General features: G+C 41.1%; 1 long non-coding RNA gene across 1 annotated transcript in view; it reads left to right on the forward strand.

Moving 5' to 3' along the window:
* The first annotated feature begins 6,181 nt into the window (after nt 1-6,181).
* The window catches only part of LOC148055545 (uncharacterized), a 56,954-nt gene continuing 42,070 nt past the window's right edge, over nt 6,182-21,065 (forward strand). The window contains exons 1-2 of the long non-coding RNA XR_015705318.1: nt 6,182-6,406; nt 8,540-8,649. This is a non-coding gene — a long non-coding RNA (uncharacterized LOC148055545). The remainder of the gene's footprint in view (nt 6,407-8,539; nt 8,650-21,065) is intronic.

Below are 21,065 nucleotides of genomic sequence, written 5' to 3' on the forward strand. Positions count from 1 at the left end.
GTGGATTCTCGTGTAGGCACCGGCTCTGGACACCAGTAGGTACTACTCTAGTCCTGCAATTGCCAAATGTAACTTCAGAAACTAGGAGCGTTAGTTATCTGGAGAAGCAGCAGAAGCATGGTATGAAAAGACAGCATTTACAGATATAATCTCTTGCTACAAAAGATAAAAATTGTATTCAGAAGAAATCCTACAGCTGTAAAGAGAGAGGCTAAAGAAATGCCTTGGAATAAAAATAAGAACTTTAAGTCAGAACAGATTTCTACCATTATTATATGTTGTGGTTTAACCCCAGTTGGCAACTAAGCACCACCCAGCTGCTTGCTTGCCCCCCTCAGTGGGATGGGGGAGAAAAGAAGGGGGGGAAGTAAAACCTGTGGGTTGAGATCAAGACAGTTTAATAGAACAGCAAAGGAAGATAAAGCAATGATAATAAAAGAATGTATAAAACAAGTAATGCACAATGCAGTTGCTGACCACCCGCTGAGCGACACCCAGCCCATCCCCAAGCACCGATTGCTGCCCCCAGCCAACCCCCCCATTTGCTATACTGGACTTGACATCATACAGTATGGAATAGCCCTTGGGCCAGCTGGCCTGGCTGTGCCCCCTCCCAGCTCCTTGTGCACCTAGCAGAGCATAGGAAGCTGAGAAGTCCTTGACTTAGCATAAGCACTGCTTAGCAGCAACTGAAACATCAGTGTGTCATTGCATTATTCTCATCCTAAATCCAAACCACAGCATTGTACCAGCCACTAGGAGGAAAATTACTTCTATTCCAGGTGAAACCAGATGTGACTGGTGCCCTCCTCCCTCACACAGACCCGGGCTCTTAAGATGGCGACCACCGGCTTTTCGTGCCTCATCCTCGCGCCCGTTGCGCTCCGCCCGCCCGCGCCACGCGCACCCCGCGGCAGGCGCAGCAGCCAATGAGGCGCCCGGGCTCGGGGAAGCTTCTGGATCATGACCAAATATGGCTGAAGCGCGGGTCCGGCCCCCCCCCGGGTATAAATAGTCGCGACCGGGCCGCAGCCGCGGGGCGCCTGAGGAGGCTCCGCGGGGCTGAGGCGCCGCCGCGCTGCCTCGCCTCCCTTCCGTGGGCGATCTTCTCCGGGGTGTCCTCGCGTCAGCCCGCACCGCCTCCCGTCCGTGGGCGATCTTCTCCGGGGTGTCCTCGCGTCAGCCCGCGCCGCCCCGGTGAGCGACCGCGCCCCCGGGCACCCGCGGGAGGGAGAGCTTCCCCTTCAGGAGCGAGGGAGCGTGCGCGCGCCTCGGGTCTTCGTTGCCCCGTGCGCGGCCGTGCGGCGGCAGCGGCCTGCCCGCCTGGCGCCTCGGCCCCGCTCTGCCTCCGGCGTTACCGGGCGTTGGCTGCCTTCGGTTTGCCCCTGTTCGTCGTCGGGTTCTGTTGTGCGGCCTCGGTGGTTTTGTGCAAGAAAGGCGTTCGAGGCTGCCCTTGGTTTCGGTTGTTCTTGGCGTACCTCCGTGGCAGCAGGGCAGACTTGAGCAGACTTTCTTAGAAAGATAATTTGTAACTCATATACAGACTAGATCTCTCAAATTGAGGTCTTTGTACGGGCACAAAAGTTGAAGATGTGGGGGAAGGGAGGGTTGTGTGTGAGGCTTGTGCTAAGTGTAACCCAATTGAATGAATATTTGCATGTTGTTGTCCAAAAGCTGATCTCGACTTTGCTTTGAATTCTCTTTCATGACGAAACTGGCTGCTGCTTTTTACCATCAAACTTCAGATTTATTTTCTTTTAAATCCAAAATACATTATGTTTCCCTTTCAATGTTTCAAGCCAGGCTGAAAGAAATTTGTAAGTTCAGTGTAGATTAACTCTTCACTTGAGTTTATTGCAGGTTATTCTAGTGCTGTTCAGCTTTGGAGGTTGTATGTATGTCTGGTTCCATCAGCAGCAAGCCCTGTGTGGACCTGGGGTCTCCTGTATTCCGTGTATCCCGGATCTCGGGTCAGAGCTTTCGGAGCCTGGGGCTGTATCCCAGCTTCTGCCATTGCCAGTGTTCATGGTAACTGTCCCTTTCAAAAAGGGAAAAGGACTCCTAAAGATTCCACTTCCTCTGGGCATTTCTGGCTTAACTAACATGTCTCAAACACTTTTTAAGGAGGAGTTCCATTTCTCGTACGTACTTTTATATATGAAGTAAAGCAACCTCTCAGAATCTCAGTTAATCAAAAATGTGCTTTTACAAAAGGGACAATGAGTCAATGTTAACTGTTAAAAAGTAGCATTTTGATAATGTTCTATAACAGGAAAATCCTTTCTTCCTTTTTGTTCTTGCTCTACTGGAGGAAAAAAAGAGTAAGTTTAAATGTTCATCAAATATGGCATGCACATTGAGCTTAGTTTGTACTGTGAAATGTAGTTTAGCCATTTAGAGGGGAAGAAAAAAGCCACAAAACATTTTTAGGTGTCTTAGTCAATTCCTGTCTTTTTTCATTTGTGGAATTTTGTCATCTCCCTCTGGTGGCAAATGTCTGAAATATCCATCACACAGCTGCTGGGGGGGGGGGGGGGGAGAAACCTTCAAGTCTGTTCTAAGGTGCACACTTGAAATCAGCATACTTCCAGTTATAAATATGCCAAACATAACAGGCCTACTCTCTGGAGGGTAGCTTTGACATGAGAGAGAATGAAATGTCGGTTGGCCTGAGAGCTGGGATTTGCCATACCGAGTTTGAAACAGTGTCAGAAAAAGACGGCAAGAACAGAGGCTCTTGGAGCAAGGTCTGAGGGGTGGGGTTCCAGACTTTGGTGTGGCACAAACCACTAGCCTGCAAATTTAATAGTCTCTAGCAAAATCAAATGTTAAATACAAATTGTCAGGGAGGAGAGATTTTGAGCATAGGAAAAAGAGGGATAACAGAGGGTAACTTCTAACGTTCTATTTTTTTTAATTTTTAAGATATAATGTTGCACAGTCTCTTTTGTATAGCCTATTATATCAAGGAATACACTGATGGACCAGAACCTACCTAGTGTTGTATTTTTCAAGACATGGTGGTGAGAAACAGAAAACATTGCTTCCCACCGAGTTCCCATTGCTTCCTACCTTACAACTAGGGTTTGTACTTGAGCATTATTAGTGTTGTCTGTTAATAAAAGCTTCTTTGTGAAACACTGATCTTTCGGTGAGAATCGGAGACAACAGCACAGCTTCGCTTTTCTAGTCAGCTCACTTGCTGCCCCTTTTCAAGTGTGTGCTAATACCAGAGTATTTCAAACACATATCCATTAAAACTATTCAGCAAACAAGATAGAAACTTGGAAGGTCACCTTAGAAATTTGCAACTGATTTAAGGAATAAGTGATATAGCTTCACTATGACTGTCCTGGATAATTCAACAATTTAAGTATTCTGGCTCCTAGAAATCACAACTTGAAACACTGGAGTAATCCTCTCAACCTGGCTGTGTCTCCCCCCCCCCCCCCCCCCAGTCCTATGTATATATAGCTGAATGTGTTCTTCTTTATCTTTGCTAATGCTCCATTTAGTCATCAGTCCTTTGTGTCTTTACAGTTCATCTCCCTGTGTGTAGAATATAAGTAGATACTCCATATAAATACACTCCCACATGTGAACCAGATGCTGAACTTTCTAGCTGACTAAACAGAAGCACTGAAAGGTGATATAATATGCTTGGCACCTGTGGGTCAGCATCAAGATGTGCTCTAAATACTATCACAGACAGTGACAGTTTCTGGACATAAAGAACTCAATGTGCTCTCATTAGCGCTGTTGGAAATTGCTCCCAAGAGCTGTAGTTCTCACTCAATTCGGATCACTTACGTAATTGCAGAGTATGAACTGTTCCAGGGAACTGCAGTGTTCACTGGTTCTTGCACTGCGTGGTGAGCTTTCCATTTAAAGGTTTCCCGGTGTTGGGGATGGAGCTAGTGCATTAAGTTCAGTAGTCTGTAAGAACTCTGGAAACGTTCAGATTGGAAAATGTTGCTCGTAAGATGCCCCCTGCCCTGCTTAATGATCTGAGCGAAGAAGCAGAGACACAAGCAGAGACAGTCTGTTAGGTCGGGGCCTGGATTCACCTCTAACGCTTACCTTCATTAATCTTGTGTTTATGTTGCTGAAAAAGTAAATGCTGCCTGTAAAGTGAGATAGCTCCATAGCCAAGTTTGATACCGATTCCTGGCCTGACCGTCAGTGGAATTTAAATGGGCTTCCTCTGTGCAAATGTGTGAAGCCTCAGTGATCAGAAAGCGGCTGGAGATACAGCAGTGAATGCCTGCAAGTGCTGATGCTGTGCTTGGCTTAGCTAATGAGCTTTTCACAGCCTTCCTTAGGTGGAGTATTTGTTTTCTCTACAAGTGAGTTTCACGGAGAGTTCATCCTGGGCTGAATTCTGTATTGTAAGGAAACTTTCACAGAAGTTCTGTTCTGTGTTTTCACTGTTAGTAGCCCCCACTGAGTCACGCATCTAGTGATCTGCTGACAAGCCGTTCCTTGCTGCTTACAAATATGAAAGATACTGAATGGACAGCTATAGAAACTGAAGATTAATTCAGCAGGCAGGCTAGCCACAGACAAGTTGTGAAAACTTCTCTCTCTCTCTTTTTTTTTTTTTTTTTTTAATAAACTGCCAGCTAGACTGGTTGTTTTTTCTGCAGATTAGTAAAACAAAAATTCTGGATATACCCAGAGCTGCAATGGTGTTATTATTAGACATGCAGCTATGTTTGGAGGTAACTGGCTGACTGAAGTGTATGTGACTTGAGATCTCCCTGTCGAAGATGCAGAAGTATCAAGCCCCCCATAGTGCTGCCCTTACTCTTTCGGTCTCCTAGTGGTTTAAACAACTGCTTTCTAGAGAAGGAAATTTCCAAAAGACTGAGCCATGTAATGGGTGGTTACAAATCCACCAGTCATTTATCTAAGCACACCTTGAGAGCAACATGAATAAAACATTTGCAGGCTTAAGCCCTGATGTAAATTCTGAGCAAATATTGGGTTTATGCTGCTGCTTTATGCATGTTGAGTGGCACCTTACTCTATAATGAACCTCACTGAAACAGATGGGTAATCATAAAATAAATATTTTCAAGCATAGTAAGGGTATTTGAATGTAGTTACTGAGTTTGTGGAACACTTGCCAAATTTTTTAATGCAGCTGATCCTGAAATATGGAAATCCATGGCTTAGGTTTGGGGACAGAAGGTTGGGGGATGCTGGGGCTGGGGGTTTTTTTTTTGGTTGGTTAGTTTCTTGGGGTTTTTGTGGGTTTTGTTCTTGGTTTTGTTTTTTGTTTCTTTTGTTAATAATTCACATAATAGCTGAAGTGGAAAAAATCACGGTCATAGTTTGCAATTGGGCAGTCCACTTCTGAACTCTGTTATTCAGGTGTTTTGCAATTAAGAATCCTGTTGGACAGTGTCTCATTCTATGATGCACTTTTAAAAGTACTATCAGTTAAATATTAACATCACTGTTAGTTCTGTAATACTGTGAAAAGCAAAATGCAGGAAGTGCAGAGGTAAAAATTAGAATTTTCTGTGATTCCCTTATTTTAGCATAGTTTATAGGGAGGATGGTCAGGGGCATAAGAAAAGAAGGTTAAATTTAATTCTTCCAAGGGGTCAAGCTGAAATTCTAGTGAGGATTTAATGAGCATGTTTCAACAGCAGCCCTTTCAGGGTTGGGAGAGCCCTGGGCAGAGCAGGCTGCTCAGGCTAGCTGCGATGCTGGCGTGCGCAGGAGGGCAAACAGGTGCTTTGGAAAAGCTGGTGGGTAATTACGTGGGTGTGAGAATGAGGTACTGTTTTGGTTCTCAGTGTTCTTTTTCTGACAGCAAACTGTTGAGATTCACATTATGTCGATGGACAAAGATTGTGTAGCCAAAAAATACAGCCATGACCAAGTCTGCAGTAACTCGATTATGGTATGTCGCTGAGTTTTTGATTAACAGTTTTTCCTTTTCATTTAACTTCAAACAGCATACTAGTTGCAACACCTTCATAGGAAACATCCAAGGGTTATTTTTCTCTTTTTCTAACCAAAACCATTGGTCTGTGTAATTTATATCATGGCTTTGCATTTCCTCTCTCTGATTACAGCCAAATACATAGGGCTTTACTAATCTCTTTACAGGGATTTATAAACTGGTTTCTATTTTTCCTTGTTGCAGGTCCCCAAGCCACGTATTTGGCTTCAGTTTGGGGGTTTGGATTGACCCAGAAGATCAAAGCAAAAGACATCCAATTCACCACGATCATTATGACCTGTAGCCAATGTTTTATAAGTTGGGAATTTCCACGGATACAGAAGGGATATAGCTTCCTGAATCTCATTGACATTCAGAGGGTTTTGCACACACTTCAAGCTTTTTTCACAATCCTATGCTGAAATGGCCCAGCTCTGCTTTCTTTTCTAAGTAAATATGCATTTCTTAGTTTATTTTTTTATTTTTCTAATTGATGAATTCTCTGTATTTAAGACTGCCTCTCTGAGAGACATTCATCTTGCTTTTTGCTGACTCTGAGTGGTGTTGACAGCCCAGTATGATTATACATGATAACAAATGACTACTTCTGTTAACAAAAGTTAACAAGTAAGTAATTTTCAGATAACTCCCACTTCTTCCAAAAACATAGGCAAAAAAGGTGGGCCTTGGAAGCATGACCAGAAAATCTTAGGTTTCTGAAAGTGTTACCAACGTTTTTTTTTATCATTATGTAGCTAATTAATGTCCTACACCAAAGACAGAAGTCTCCAGCTTCCTAAGAAACTTCATCTTGAAGAATATACTGAAACTTTTTACAAAAGATTATGGAATTGTCAGCATTTTCAACTGAAGAGTAAAAAGAAACATGCTTTAAAGCATAGCAGCCTACAAATATTTAACTGTCAATGTTGTTAGATCCAGCCCTTCTTCCACCTTTTTGGGAACAGAAGAGCAATGAATATTATTTGTGATAATTACCAATGTTTATTAGTTAATCAATAGTTACTAACTTCCCTGACTCTTCAGTGTTTCCTTGATTTTTGTGGATCCTGATTGCTGAGCAGCAACGTACAGTAACAAGTCAAACACTTTAGAAATTCCTATTAATCTGTGTAATTTTGTGAGCAAAATCAATAATTCCACCCTTTGTTTAAATACTTAATGAATTTTAGATAGGGGTACATTAACTTTGTATGATCATGAACTGCTTTTGCTAAACAAAAAGTGCAGCTTCTGCCAAATGCTTGGAAAAATGTCTGTGGGTAGACACAAAAAAAGCAAAAATATTGAACCAAAAGGTATTTCCTGTGTCCTCACTTTCCTTTCCATACTATTGAACTCAGTCTTGTTAGATGTAGCAAATCTCTTAATGAAACCAAAGTGGGTGTTTTCTCTGCACCCTCTTTAGTCCTGGAATGGTGACCGAGAGGGAGGGAGCCCGGGGAGTCTTTGTTTTGAAGCTGTCATCTTCTGTCTACCCTGAATGTATTCAGGAACATCTCACACCTAAACTTTCCACTGTGCCCATACTATCAAGTACCTTTTCAATTATCCTTTTTGTGTCTCTGGAAGAAAGTGGTTTGTTCCTACTTAACGATGTTCATGGACAGCAATCATGGCCACTAGTAAGCATAATTTTTTCTGCACTAAACAAACCAATCCTTCTAACGGGTACCCTGGCTTCCCCAGTACCCATTAAACCTTCTCTGCTACTGATTTGGGTTGAATTGATCTTTCAGAGAAGGGGAGTGGATAAAAAAATGTGCAAGAAATAAGTGATCTATGGGAAGAAAATTAGGAATGACTTAAGTCATGCGAGTGCTCTTTTGCTTTAGTTCTTATGTGCCACTGGGGTTAGTTGGTGCCTGTGGACATTCAGAAAATTTGCTGCAAGGTTCTCACAGTTTTGCAGCCTCAGAAGTTAAACTAGTGAGAACACAAATACCTGGTTCAGTCATTGTGTCTGCCTTGATGATATGCCCATGGCCATCAATAAACTCGTGAACCCGCATTTTCTAAGATCATGGAACAGGACAGGAGTATCTCAAGTAGCAACAACTGAAATCCTGCCCATAAGTCCTGCAGTGAGCTGCATGTTTTTATAAAGCACCTGTGCAGTGTAATACTTGTGTAGTAAAGACCAAAGCAAGTGTCTTTGAAGAGGTGGGAAAAGAATTCAAGGAGAGAATGTCTGTTTTCAGCTGTAGAGAACAAGGGCGATCAGGTTTATAGTTCCATTGTGAGCACAGTGTGAACAGAAAGAACCAAAGTGCACATGTCAAGAATAGTAAAATAGCTTGAACTTCTCAGAAGCCTTTTGTTTTTAAATTTAAGGAGCTTCAAAAATGCTATTAAAATCTTAAACTTAGATATGGTTAAGGCTGGAAATTGCAGTTGCCCCTCCTGTAACCTTTGGTATTCTCCCCAATATTCTTTGTCAAATGTACTCAATTTTATGAGCTCATTATACTAATACATTTTCCTTATCTTCTAATTAACCACTACTCCTAGCATACTTATGATGGCACGCTCACATCTGCTCTGCCTTCTTCCTTATTTCAGTGCAGGTCTCCTGCTGCAGTTGACACAGTTGATGCTTTGACACTGTTCAAGCTGTCTTCTGGTGCCTTTTGCTATCTTCCACAAGTCTGCCTGGTTCCAGTTCAGCAGAGGTAGGAATCCAGATGGACAGCTGCTATAGCAAATCTTCCTAATTAAATTTTAGAGGGGCTTGAACAGGTAAATAATACCAACATTCCTTAAATTCCTTCAGTTTTCAAAATAGCATTGGAATAATTTCTCAAGGTTTCAGTTCTGCATAAAGCACAAGAGCACTTTTTCTTGCTTTTCACATTCAGGCAACATTTCACATGTCTTCTCCCGAAATCTACTGACTTCCATTTCTCCTATGATCTCTGCCATGCTGAACTCATCTCCTGAGGTTTCAGCCAACAGTAACAGAAGCAGTGCAAAAAAAAAAAAAGGATATGTTTTTAGTCAATGTCATAACTTTTGGTCTTAAATTTGTCTAACCATCGCTGACAAATAATGTTATTGTTTGGTTTTATATCTATACCTGATATTTTCGACTTACAAATGGGACTAACAATACTTTTCTGCAGTCCTCCATTCTTCTATAAAGCTGTTTTGTTAACAGATTTCATTGCCTTTTTTTTTTTTAATGTAATCTGTTGTGCAGTTTTCTGTTCTGTATAAAGCTATGTGAAATACTGAAGTTGATACTGCAGAAAAGCTATTAAGAAATTAAATGACAGTAGTATACAATGAGAAAGCAGGCAGTGAGTAAAGTCTTAGGTGTCTTTCTACATGACTCATCAGTTGTATCTGAAATCAAGCCTTTTCCTGGTTTTGCAGCTTTCCATTTTTGTTTGAGGCTTTTTAATCTGAAAGGCTGTAGACAGAGGCTTGCAGAATTTCCTGCAGATAGACTGTTTGGACAGAAGAGCATCTTACCTTTAGCCTAGAATGGGTTCTTTGCTGACCAAGAGGGTCATATCTGTGGGTTTTGGAGTCTGGTGGTTTGTGGGCTATTATGATTCTGTGATCATTGCTGAGGCCACTTCATAACAGCATATTGCCAAGTATAACAGACTTCCCAATGCAAGATACAGTGCAATGCAAAACGTACAAAAATATGCTAGTAGTGCCGTTGTTATGTTAAAAAGTCCAGTAGCTATTTTCCTACTGGAAAGCTGAAAGTATAAGATAAAGAAAACACTAACGAAAATGATAGTCTTGGGTGCCTTTCATTGCACAGTGCCTGAGATGCTGTAGTCTTTCAGAGATGCAGGCCTTGCAGAGAGTTGAAAATGGATTTTTAGTATAATTTATATTAAAAGTTACTTAAATATAGGGATAAAACTAAATTACGTTTTTAATATCATATTGCTCAGTACTTATTAAATGTTAGGATCGTTAATACCGCTTTATACGTTGTGTGTTTAGTAATTACACAACTGCTATGCTGATATTCTCATCTCCCATCCTCATCGCTGAGTTACTAACACCAAGGAATATGTGCAGCTTTTCACTCATTTCTAGAAAATTTGCTAGTAAGGGGTTATTAATTTCTCAAATTGCTGACTGGAAAGCAAATGGAGCTTGAGGCTTAATGTGCTGACAATGTTTTCCCATTTTTAAAGGTAAGTCCAGCTCTCGTGAGTTACAGTACAAGAAACCAGTCTGCAAAGTTTAATGGAAGTTTCAAGAGTGAGAAAAGAAGCTGAAGTCCTTTGAGGAGGTCATTAATTAGAAATAGGCTTAAAAGGGAAAGGAAAACATCTTGCTATTCTCTGGTCAGATGTTGTTATGCAGATGTGGTGGGCATTGTTAGGCTGGTAGAACTGGATGATTTATTTCCATGTCAGAACTTTATCAGAGGAGGAGGATGTTTAAAGTTCTGCTGTGCTGTGTTCTATGACTCCATAGATTTTTGTTTTCTTCCCACCCCCACCCCTCCCTGTGTAGTCTGTGTGGCTTTATCTCTTTCCCCTCTCCTGCATCCCTACTATATCCTACCCTTTATTTATCTTAGGTAAATATTCTGTACAATGCCTCTGTTTTGTCTGGCTGCTGATTAATTTCCCCTCCCTCCTCTCCCCTGGTGTGCTCAACTGTCATCAGGCAAGTGGTCCAGGGTGACAGGAGTAAACTTTTGCTTGAAAAAGCAGCAGCGGTGGGGCAGTTGGTGCGGTTAGCAAGAGCTAGTCTTGAAAGAGAACCATCCTGAAAGATCTGGACGATACTTTGGACAATTCTTCCCTTTGTTTTTCCTGTGAAATGACAAACCTATTCACTGAGCTCAATAACCTCCAAAGGGGCCGCAGAAGTACAAAGGTGGGTGCATGTTAGTGCTGTTAGCCTTGCATTCCTACTCTGCTCCTTCCCACATCCTGAAGTATTTCACCTGTGGAGCTAGGTAATTTGCTAGGTACTGGAACACAGGTCGTCTCGCTGGGCCAGGCAATGGCGTGCAAACTCCTTAGGACCCAGTTGGAGAATCCTTTCAACCCCAGGGTATGAACACTGCTGCTTTTCAAGCTGGCACCTCTCAGATGGCAAGGTGCAGGTGGATATCTGGTCAGGGACAGGTCAGGTATCTCTGCAGGAGCGTGTTGCTGGCGAGGACCTCCATGGTGGAGAAGGGCCAGCAGCAGCAGGCTGCTCATGAGAGTTGTGCTTCCTTATGGGATTCTCCCTGGGCTGTAGATGTGTGGTACAGGACCATAACTGTTGCATGGGGAAAAGGCTGTGGCTCTGCGCTTCATGTGTATGAGGCAGAGGCCTGCAGCGGGACTTGTGATAAAATGGCCCAATTGTGAGAAATGGGCAATCTGAAGGTGTTTGTATTATAACGGTTTCACAGACGAGTGAGCTGGAAGTGCTTCTTATCAGGATCACATATTTCTTGCCTCCGAGTGATCCCAGCTATGCCAGTGTCCTACTGTCCGACTCTGGTTCTTGTGCTGGGAAGGGAGAAGAACTATTTCTCTGCATGCAGCTTTCCTGTGTTGTCTCTCAGTTAACTCGTGGTAAAGAGTTGACCAGCTTATCTTAATGTCAGCGTTTGTACAAATGTGTTTTTGTTTGAAGCAAATGCCTTCTCAAGAGTCACTTGAAGAGCCTGGCCTGAACACGCTGTCCTTCCTCTTAACATTGCAGACTGCTGAAATCCCAGTTGTCTTAATTTCTTAATAGCAGACCTGTTAGGGTTGTTCACACCTTTAGAAATGAAAAGAGGCATGGCTTCCTCAGAATTTTTCTTTCCAGAAGGCTGCAGGTATGACAGGAGTGCTTTCAACAGTGACCTCTTACCATACCAGACATGATAGTGGGATGTTTGTTAATTCACTGTTGTGATGCTTTAGGCAAATGAGATGGGTGGAGAGGCAAGAAATCTATTCAGTAATGTCATCCCCTGTAAAAATATTGTAGGGGAATGCTTCATTACCATTGCTTACAATCATTGCTTGCTGGTTTTCAAAATGCCAACAATATGTCAAAGGCTTTCAGGAGACCTGTAAGAAACAGCTCTTTCCTCAAGTAATTTACAGTCATGGCACACTGTCATTGCTGCTGTGCACGTGTGTTTTCCATGGTTTATTGCCCTTTTTCAGAGAGGCAAAAGAGAAAGTCATCAGAACATTCTCTGTTGTCAAATGAAGAGAAGAGAAATGGGAGAGGAGGACTGCACATGAGTAGGGAGTCATTATTTATTTGATTTGTTGAGGGGAAAGTTCAGATAATTATCTAGAATGTTGCAAAGCTTTGCCTGTCAGCCTTGATACATAATGAGAATTTGTTGGTAGACATCCAGAGGGAAAATTGCTCTGAATTCTTGCATTGAATTTTACAGTGTGCCGTTTCTGTTTGAATGCATCAGTAGTGGTACAGTGTGTGCATACGTGGTGAGCTGTAACCAAAACTTTCCTGTGCTTGGGCAACAAGATGGTGCCTCTCCTCTGCCTCTGTGCCTACGTGGAGAGCTGGCTGTTGCAGTGTTAATAAGGTGGTAGCCGGTCTTTTCAGTGTTGACTCTGAAAACAAATGTATTCCTTCCAACACACCATGACTGATTCTTCTGGCAGGCTTAGATATTGCGCTACAGTCTTCCTGTTGCATATTTTAGAAAAAACAGCTCAGACCTCTTAAATAATCTAATCTTGTCCATTTGTTTATTTCTGCTAGATTTTAATTAGTTTGTCACAGACCTTGAGCTATGTTTCAAAGCTTTACAGCTGTTTATTACAAACTAAACGGCTGCATTTCTTTCTGAAGATTGGTAGTATATTGACACTGTGATTTGAAAAGAAGTTGGAGAACTTCAGCTTGACTCTTAATTGAGGCTTTACTGATCATGTATCAGGATTCATTTTGCTAAAAATATAAATTAGTTCTCACTGGGTAAATTTCAGCAGTTTCTAATCTTTCCTTCTAATTTCTGTATTGATTTGAATTAATTGTTAGTCCAGGGATTGCAAGCTCTTCCCTATAACTGTCTAATGACTTTTACCAATGCTCTATCACACTTGCTTTGAATTTTAACGATCTAGGAGATGGGGAGCTTCAACAGTCATTACTGTCTAGAAAGGAAATTGGTTTTCATTGGTTAAAAGTTATTGAACGTGCTGTTCTTTCAAAACATCAAAGATCTGGGTTTGCTGGTGGTGTTTTGTTTTTTAAGCTTACATTTTCAATGCCTTGACAAAGTCACATTTTGACCTGAGCAGTATTCTGAAGGGTCCCAGAGGTCCTGGTTAGAGTCAAGAACTGACATGATTTAGCTTACAGTTTGCCTGATATTCTGGGTGACTATCCATACATACCTTATCTCCTCCTGCCGTAGAATCCAATTTTTGATTGTCAGGCGGGGAGGTACGAGGAGTGGATGGCAAGTTTTCCCGCTTTTCCTACCTTGTAGAATGCCTTTCCCGCTTGTGTTCCGTTGCCTGTATAACTTCAGGTCTCCCAGACAGAGAATATCTTTAGTGTTCTGTGCAGACACGACTTACCATAATAAGGTCATTGTTTTCTGAAGTCCATAATGTAATAGAAATATAACCTTCTGACACCATATAACCTTATTGCACAGCCAGCTGTCCTTGAGGCAAGATTTTGTTTCACTAGTCAATGAAATAGTGAATTGCCATTCAGAAATGGAAGTAGTGAATTCGGCCATTCAGCTGCTTGTGTGTGTTTTGCGTCTGTTTCTGTTTGTAAAATGGGAGAAGCATTCCTCTGACACGCTGAATATTATGAGAACTAGTGACAACAAAACATTGCAAGATCCTTTGACCAGTAATGATGAGTTTAAAAAAAACAGTCAGTTAACCACATTAGCACTTTGAGAGCCCATAACTGAGGTCTTAAATCTTATTTATTTTTCCCGAGCAATACATTGGGTTTTTCATGGGGACTAAAGAGTCAAGTTCTGCTTGCTCACATAAAAGCACAGGCTAACTAAACCCCCATATTTCTTTCTCTTAGTGAAGCAGATGAACAAAAGAGGAAGAAGCAGGAAGGGAGGCAGGAAGAATGGAGAGAGAAATGTAAGAGAGAAGACGCTGTTAGATCTGACACTAATGGATGGGAGGCCAGTTTGGGAAGACTGGGGTGGGTAACACTGCATTTCTTCCAAGGCAGATTTATGACTGCTGTGTTAAGTACCGTGTTACATTTCACCAAAATTCAGAATTTCAGCTAGTGACCTTTGAATGTTTATTGCAAATGGAGTTTATCCTATACCTCCAGGAATAACGGGAATAGAGCTTAGGAAGTAGGAGGAATTTTTGTCTCTTCCGTTTCTGGGGTTTGCACAATCTGCACAATCAGCAGAGTGAAAAGTGCCTAAGTGGTTATGTTTGTGGGGAAAAACATCTTGACAAATTATCTTGACATAGTTTTCAAAAGCGGTGAATCCAGCAATGAGCTGCTCTTCATAGCAAGTTACAGATATCTCCTGGGTGGCTCAGATAATCTAAGTAAATTGTAAAGTCATTGTAATTTAAGAGTTTAATTCCGAAGAGTATCAGAGAACAGCTGTTGTATGCACAATTAAAGTAGGTATGGGTAGTTTTCCAGGTATATCTACTTCCATTTAGTGAATTTCAGTGGTGGTCTTATCCAGCCTTTTGATTAAGTTAATGTAATATTCTGTTTTTAGGACGAGTGATAAGATAATTTACGTGCCAGTATGTCCCAGTGCTGCACTGCCAGTGCGTTTGCTCTTGAGACAGATGACTGATGGTTTAAAATGACTGAAAATGTTTCTTCCATTTCTGTGTGACAGTTCATTAACAGATTATACATGAAGCATCCTTAGTTACATACAAATCAGATTCATCAGTAAACATGTGAAACAGGCGTTTAATCCCATTTACTTGATGTACACAAATAATCCATAAAGGTGATGTATTATTCCCACTTGCCTTATCTTGCATGATCAGACTATAATCAATAAAAGCTATTATTCTTTCAAGTAAGAGATTTATAGACCTTGGTCATGGTGTAATAGCCAATATGCACATAAAAATCTGTTTGAAAAGCCTTTACTTTTACATTCAAGTGTCCTTGAGACATGGCTACTCAATTGGATTCCATATCACAAAACAAACTGGATTATAATAATCCTAAATCAAAGAAACTGGAGGGGAAAAAATGGTGTCACAATCTAGCAACTGACTTCTTTTTCTACCAATATCATGCTGGAAACATAACGTTGTGGTTTAACCCCAGCCGGCAGCTGAGCACCACCCAGCCGCTCAATCGCTCCCCCCCACTGTGGGATGGGGGAGAGAATCTGAAGAGTAGAAGTGAGAAAACTTGTGGGTTGAGATAAGAATGGTTTAATAATTGAAATAAAATAAAATAGTAATAATAAAAGAATATGCAAAGCAAGCGATGCATGATGCAGTTGCTCACCACCCGCCAACTGATGCCCAGCCAGTCCCGAGCAGTGGTCCCCAGCCAGCTTTCCCCCAGTTTATGTACTGAGCATGACGCCATGCAGTATGGGATGTCCTTTTGGCCAGTCTGGGTCAGCTGTCCCGGCCGTGACCCTTCCCAGCCTCTTGTGCTCCTCCAGCCTTGTCAATTGGCAGAGCATGAGAAGCTGAAAAGTCCTTGACTTGGTGTGAGCACTACTTAGCAACAACTGAAACATCAGTGTGTTATCGCATTATTCTCATCCTAAGTCCAAACCCATGGCACTATACCAGCTACTAGGAAGAAAATTAACTCTATTCCAGCTGAAACTAAAACGCATAGCTAGTCCGCACTTTTAGAACTACGTAAGCAAAATAACGGCTTTCAGCACTTCTTCACTTAGGACCTCTTGTCCCATAGTGGCTTAGCTCTTGCTCTGTAATGGGTCAAGAGCAAAAAGGGGGCTTGAAGACAGTCTGCTCAGGGCAGAATATAACCCTGCATGTTATATTCATCCTTTGTTGCAGTGATTTGTACACATTACAATACCAACGTGCAGTTTGCCATCCATGTAGTAACTTGTAAGTTGCTATAGTTTCTGTGACTTTGTCTCCCCTCAGTTAAAATAATAGTGAAAAAGTTAAACTTCTTCATTTAAAGTTGCCTGACTTCATAGTCAAACACATAATGAAAAAATCCATTTTTCTTGGGGCTGTTGATTCAGCCTGCCTGCAGACTCAAGTTAATACCGTTGTATCCATTAACCCTGTATTTATTTGCTAGCTGATTTTATTATCTTAGGGGAATCTCCCTTCTGGATTCCCAGCTGATCCGTAATGCTTAATGTGTACAGTTGAGGAGAAACTCTGCAATAGTAACAGTTAAAAACAGATTCCCACCTTTTCAGCTTCAGCCACAAAAATATTAGCTATGGTTTAGCTTTGGATTAAAGGCTTGAAATGTAGGTGAAGGAGGTGGACAAATCTATAAGTTCTCAAAGATGAGATGCACGAGCCACCTGGGAGAAGAGCAATTCCTATGCTCTTAAGTATGTTCCTGGCCCAGCGCTGTGCGTTTTAATAAAACAAGGTAAATTAGGGTTCATACAAGTGCCAGGAGTCTCCGCTTTTCTCAACATTGTGTTTGACAGGTATGAAGGTGTTATGACATATTCTGTTGAAGTTTCATCTTGACTCCTCAGGTGGGAGGCGAGTGCGCTGTGGGAGAATAGTTCTAGTGTTCCCTTCCTTTTGACGCTCTGTAGTAGACTGTTGGCAAACTGCTGTTATACTGATCCTTCCATGGCAGATAGAAAATTAAGTTTAGAATTGCGCCTATACAGCAGCAAATGAATTGCATTCGATTTCTGCCTGATGGTAGAGGCATTGCATTGTGAGAGTATGTGCAGTCAAGGCCATTAAAAAGTCCTAATTTTTGTGGACTTTTATTTATACAGTATTTGCTAGCATTATATACTTGGACCTATTTAAAGCTATTATTTGGCTCATCATTGTAACCTTAAAATGGAGATTTCCCTCTGAAATGATAAATATGAACTTTTTTGAGGTAAGAAAGTTGAAGTTTTCTGTAGATGAGGGGCTTAACATATAGCTCTGTGTCTAATCTTCCACTGCTTTCAAGTCTTGAAATTATGCAGCCATGATTAACAAGTGATTCCAGGTTATTAACAAATGAACTGTTATATTAAGTTACTAATCAGGCAAATCATATGTTTTGTTTTCTTTTCTGAATGTTATTGTAACTGCCCATAATAGCATCTACTGAATATTTCATCTAATTTGAATCGACGGCCCTTTTTTCCTCTTCACATATATGAACTAATTTAAATTCTGCTTTTATTCTAATTCGTAAATATTTCTTCTTATTTTGCTCTCTGTTGCTTCATCAAGATGTGGTTACCAAATCTTTTATTTTTTTTTTATTGATTTTATATCCTTTGGGATAGTGAATATATGTTCCACTACTAGGGACACACTGAACTGAGTTTTAGCACATAAGGGGGAAAAGAAAGGTTTGAGATCCCTCCCCTCTCCTGCTTTCCACCTCCCATTTGTGTAAGTACCACGAGGAGTTGCTGTGGATTGTTCAGACTATTGTTATAGAAGCATAACTTTTTAGTTCTTACCTCCACTGGTGGATGAGAGATGAAACACCGACTGGAGTAAAGGATGACATCTAAGATACCATTCCCGAATTTCATTATTGGAATAGAGATAAATTTGCCCCTTCCAGGATTAGGGCACGGGGGATTAATGGTTTGATTGTAGTGCCTTTCCAGACTGGTTTAATGTTGAGGCAACATAGCTCTGAAATTGGTGAGCAACCACCTTTCTTACCACAGAGTTGCAGTGTGTTCCTACAGTCGCTATTAGCACATGCTGAAGTCTCACTGCTCTGTCACTGCTTCTCATCTGGAGAGAGATAAATGTCTGATTTTCAAGGTTCCAGAGGATTTGCTAAAATTCCACCAGAGTAGACAACTCAACCAACATTTTGTTTGGGAGCAGGTCAACAGCTATTTAGTTAAACAACTGAAGGTAATTGTAAAGCTTTATATTCTGTGTTAATTTCTAGGTGAAAAAAAAAAAGTTATATTAAATAAAGTACTGATACGTTTGATGTGGTGATGAGTTGAGTATCTGCAGCAATTGCTTCCTACCAGATGGGCTGTAAGTAGGTTGGAGTGCTGGCAGCTGATATTTAGGGCATATAATCTGAAGAAAATGGGAAGGTTGAAAGCAAGGGGCAAACTGTGAAGTAGAGTGGAAATGGAAAGAAATAGGGCAGTGAAAATATGAACCTTGTTGCTGTTTTCCTGCAATATAATAACTGCAATTCCTAAATGACTTTATGGTAAGGAGGGGATGCTTGTTTGACAACAGATGAGTGAGGTATAAAGGGAAATATTTTCACTGGAGAGCCAGAGTCGTCCCACCACAAAGGGCATCATAGTTTAAGTGTGATAAATTCTCAGATGAGGCACAGTGATGTTGCAAAAGCCAGCCAAAGTCCATTTCTGGAGGACCAACAGCTGTGCTAAACAAACTGCTTTCTGCAAGGGTGATACAAATTTCACATTATTAGCGTTTCATATCCCAGTGACATCATGTGTGCGTCTTAAGGGGCTTGCTGTCTAGTGTGCAGCTCTAGTTCTTTCTTTGTTTTTATTAATTCTTTTGACATTATATGTTATAACAGATTCTGTCACCTACTGTACTAAATCCTTTGGAGCCTGGTAAAAAAGGGAATGTGTTTGTCGCTGTTTCATGAATACAACTGATTTCTTCAGATTCTCCAGGGAGTAAAGGGAGACAAGATTTCCCTTTCAGCATCTGTGTGTTATTGCTGGCATCTGGCAGTCCACGTGCCCATTGCTGGCAGTAAACAAGATGCAAACATACTGCTTCATTTGTAGACTACTCTCCCTCGTTAGCTTCAAGCTTACTCTTCTACCAGCTGTCACTGAATTTTATAGTAATGATTTGGCCTAAATGGACTGGTGATTGCTACCTGCCAGAGAAGCAGCTGGAAGAAATACAAATATTTCCTTTTTGTTTTAATACACGTTCATCTTTCACTAATGTCTTTTCTGGGGTCAAAGATGTGACTGATTCATTACAGGGCTGCATGGTCACAACTGGGGACGCCGTCAGTCCTCAGCTATTGTTTACTGTAGCTATACTATGTCAAGAGTATTGGATACCATTTGTTGCAATGGTTGCTACTCTCTTCAGGTATAAATGCTCCTTAGCAGTGTTTTCATGAGTATTTCTCTACTCTAGCTCTAAAACAGTTATTTAAAATTAAGTCATTTTATTTTTCATGCTATTTTCCTCTTTTTCTATTCCATTTCCCCAGGAAGACGGGCTTCTCTATACTTGAGAGAGATAGCAATCGAGCATGGTGTATCTAGACATGATTAGCAGTTTCACTTAGTCATGGATTTCTGACTGGCTAGCAAAGCAGGTAAATCCAGCCAGGCTCCTTAGATCCTGTCTTCTTACTAAATCAATTACAGTTCATTATTTCCAAACAAGTCTTGCACCCATCATATAGTGAGTTTTGTGAACACTCGATGTTTAAAGAACCTGAAGAATTTCTAATATGTGTGGGGCTTAGTTTGTTTATAAAATTAGATACAAAAACAGAAGAATCAGAGTATAACAGCTCCCAACTCACTTAGATGCACAGGATGGAAAACACTTTACAGGTAATTGACCATATTCTGCGCAGTTTGTCCCCAGCAAAGGCTGAGGTTTCAGTGGGCTAATCCCTGGCTGCATGTGCTCCCCAGAGCAGTCTGCCTCGCAGCGGCACCCTGCTGCATCTGCTTTTCTGGGAGTCTGGGACAATGACACAGGCGGTGCTGTCTGCCTTTCTAAAATTCGTAGCCCATAGAGGTACTGTGTTAAAAATGCTACTGTGAGATTGGAAAATGATAGATGCTTTTGTGCTTCTTCATGTCATTACACTTTGATCAGAGGTAAATTCATTTGGTTTTTGGTCCTATCCTTCAAGTTTAAGGCTCTACTGATGCTACTGAACGATGTTTCACCAGATTTTTTAGGACAGTGGCTTCTAATGTCTGATATAAATAAACTCAGCAGACCTCATCTTTGTTACATCTTGCTTTCTTCTTGAATTGCTAGTGCCTTACAGCATGAAGAAAGTGTTTCGTCTTCTACTACCAAGCAAATGTCATCTAATAACTGAGCATTCTGAAAAAACTCAGTCAAACACTACTACATTGCTAGGGAATATATAGATGTTAACTCTACAGGGGGTATATGTATAGCTGAGAGAGGAAGCGGGTGGGGTGCAGAGAGGCAGAGAGACGACAGGCTTTTACTCCACGTGAAAACTGACTTTTTTTATTCCGCATGAAGATGTGTGGAAGATTTCTCTTGTTATGTATTGATTATTTTCCATAAAGAGTTATTAAACCTATGCGCAGTTGTTTTGCCAATTGCTAAGTAGCTGTATAAGGACCTCCAGCAAAAGAGGCTATCATATTTGCGTGTTTTTTATGATGCATGGGTGATGTTTTTGTGTGACGCTTGTCAGTGTCATTTACTTCTCAGTATGGGAGATTTTCGTTGGTCATGCTTGGTGCAAAAGTATAGATGTGGCAATTCTCCCTTCTGGTACTGGTGACATTTCTTTGTTTCGTTCGTTTTATGGAGACTATGAACTGGTGAGATCAGGTATGTCAGAAGTAAATCTGTGGGGTTTGGGGTGGTTTTTTTGGTTTGTTTTCTTTTTTTTAACCAAAAAATTGTATTAAAATTGTGTCCATTTTCTGTGTTACAGCTGCAGGTACAGGGGTGTGTTTAACGCAGGGATGTGCTTGTAAGTGGCATATTTATAAAAGCAAATGTACAGCTCAGAACACCTTTGAGAAATGGGAGAAAAGAGGCTGTGATGGACATAATGGAGCATATCCAACATTTTCAACTGTTCCTGAACATAAGCTAAAAAGGTTACTGTGAAACACATGAATGTTCTGAGCTTACTATTTTCTGTATTAATAGGGAAAAATCCTTTAAAATATTAGTTTTTCTTATGCTGTCTTACAAAATTTCAGTAGTTGCTCCCACTTATGTTTGTGGTCCAACAAAGTTTC

The sequence above is a fragment of the Nipponia nippon genome, unplaced genomic scaffold (assembly GCF_047370975.1).
Source record: "Nipponia nippon isolate SJK-2023a ecotype South Korea unplaced genomic scaffold, ASM4737097v1 scaffold_21, whole genome shotgun sequence".
Lineage (NCBI taxonomy): Eukaryota > Metazoa > Chordata > Aves > Pelecaniformes > Threskiornithidae > Nipponia > Nipponia nippon.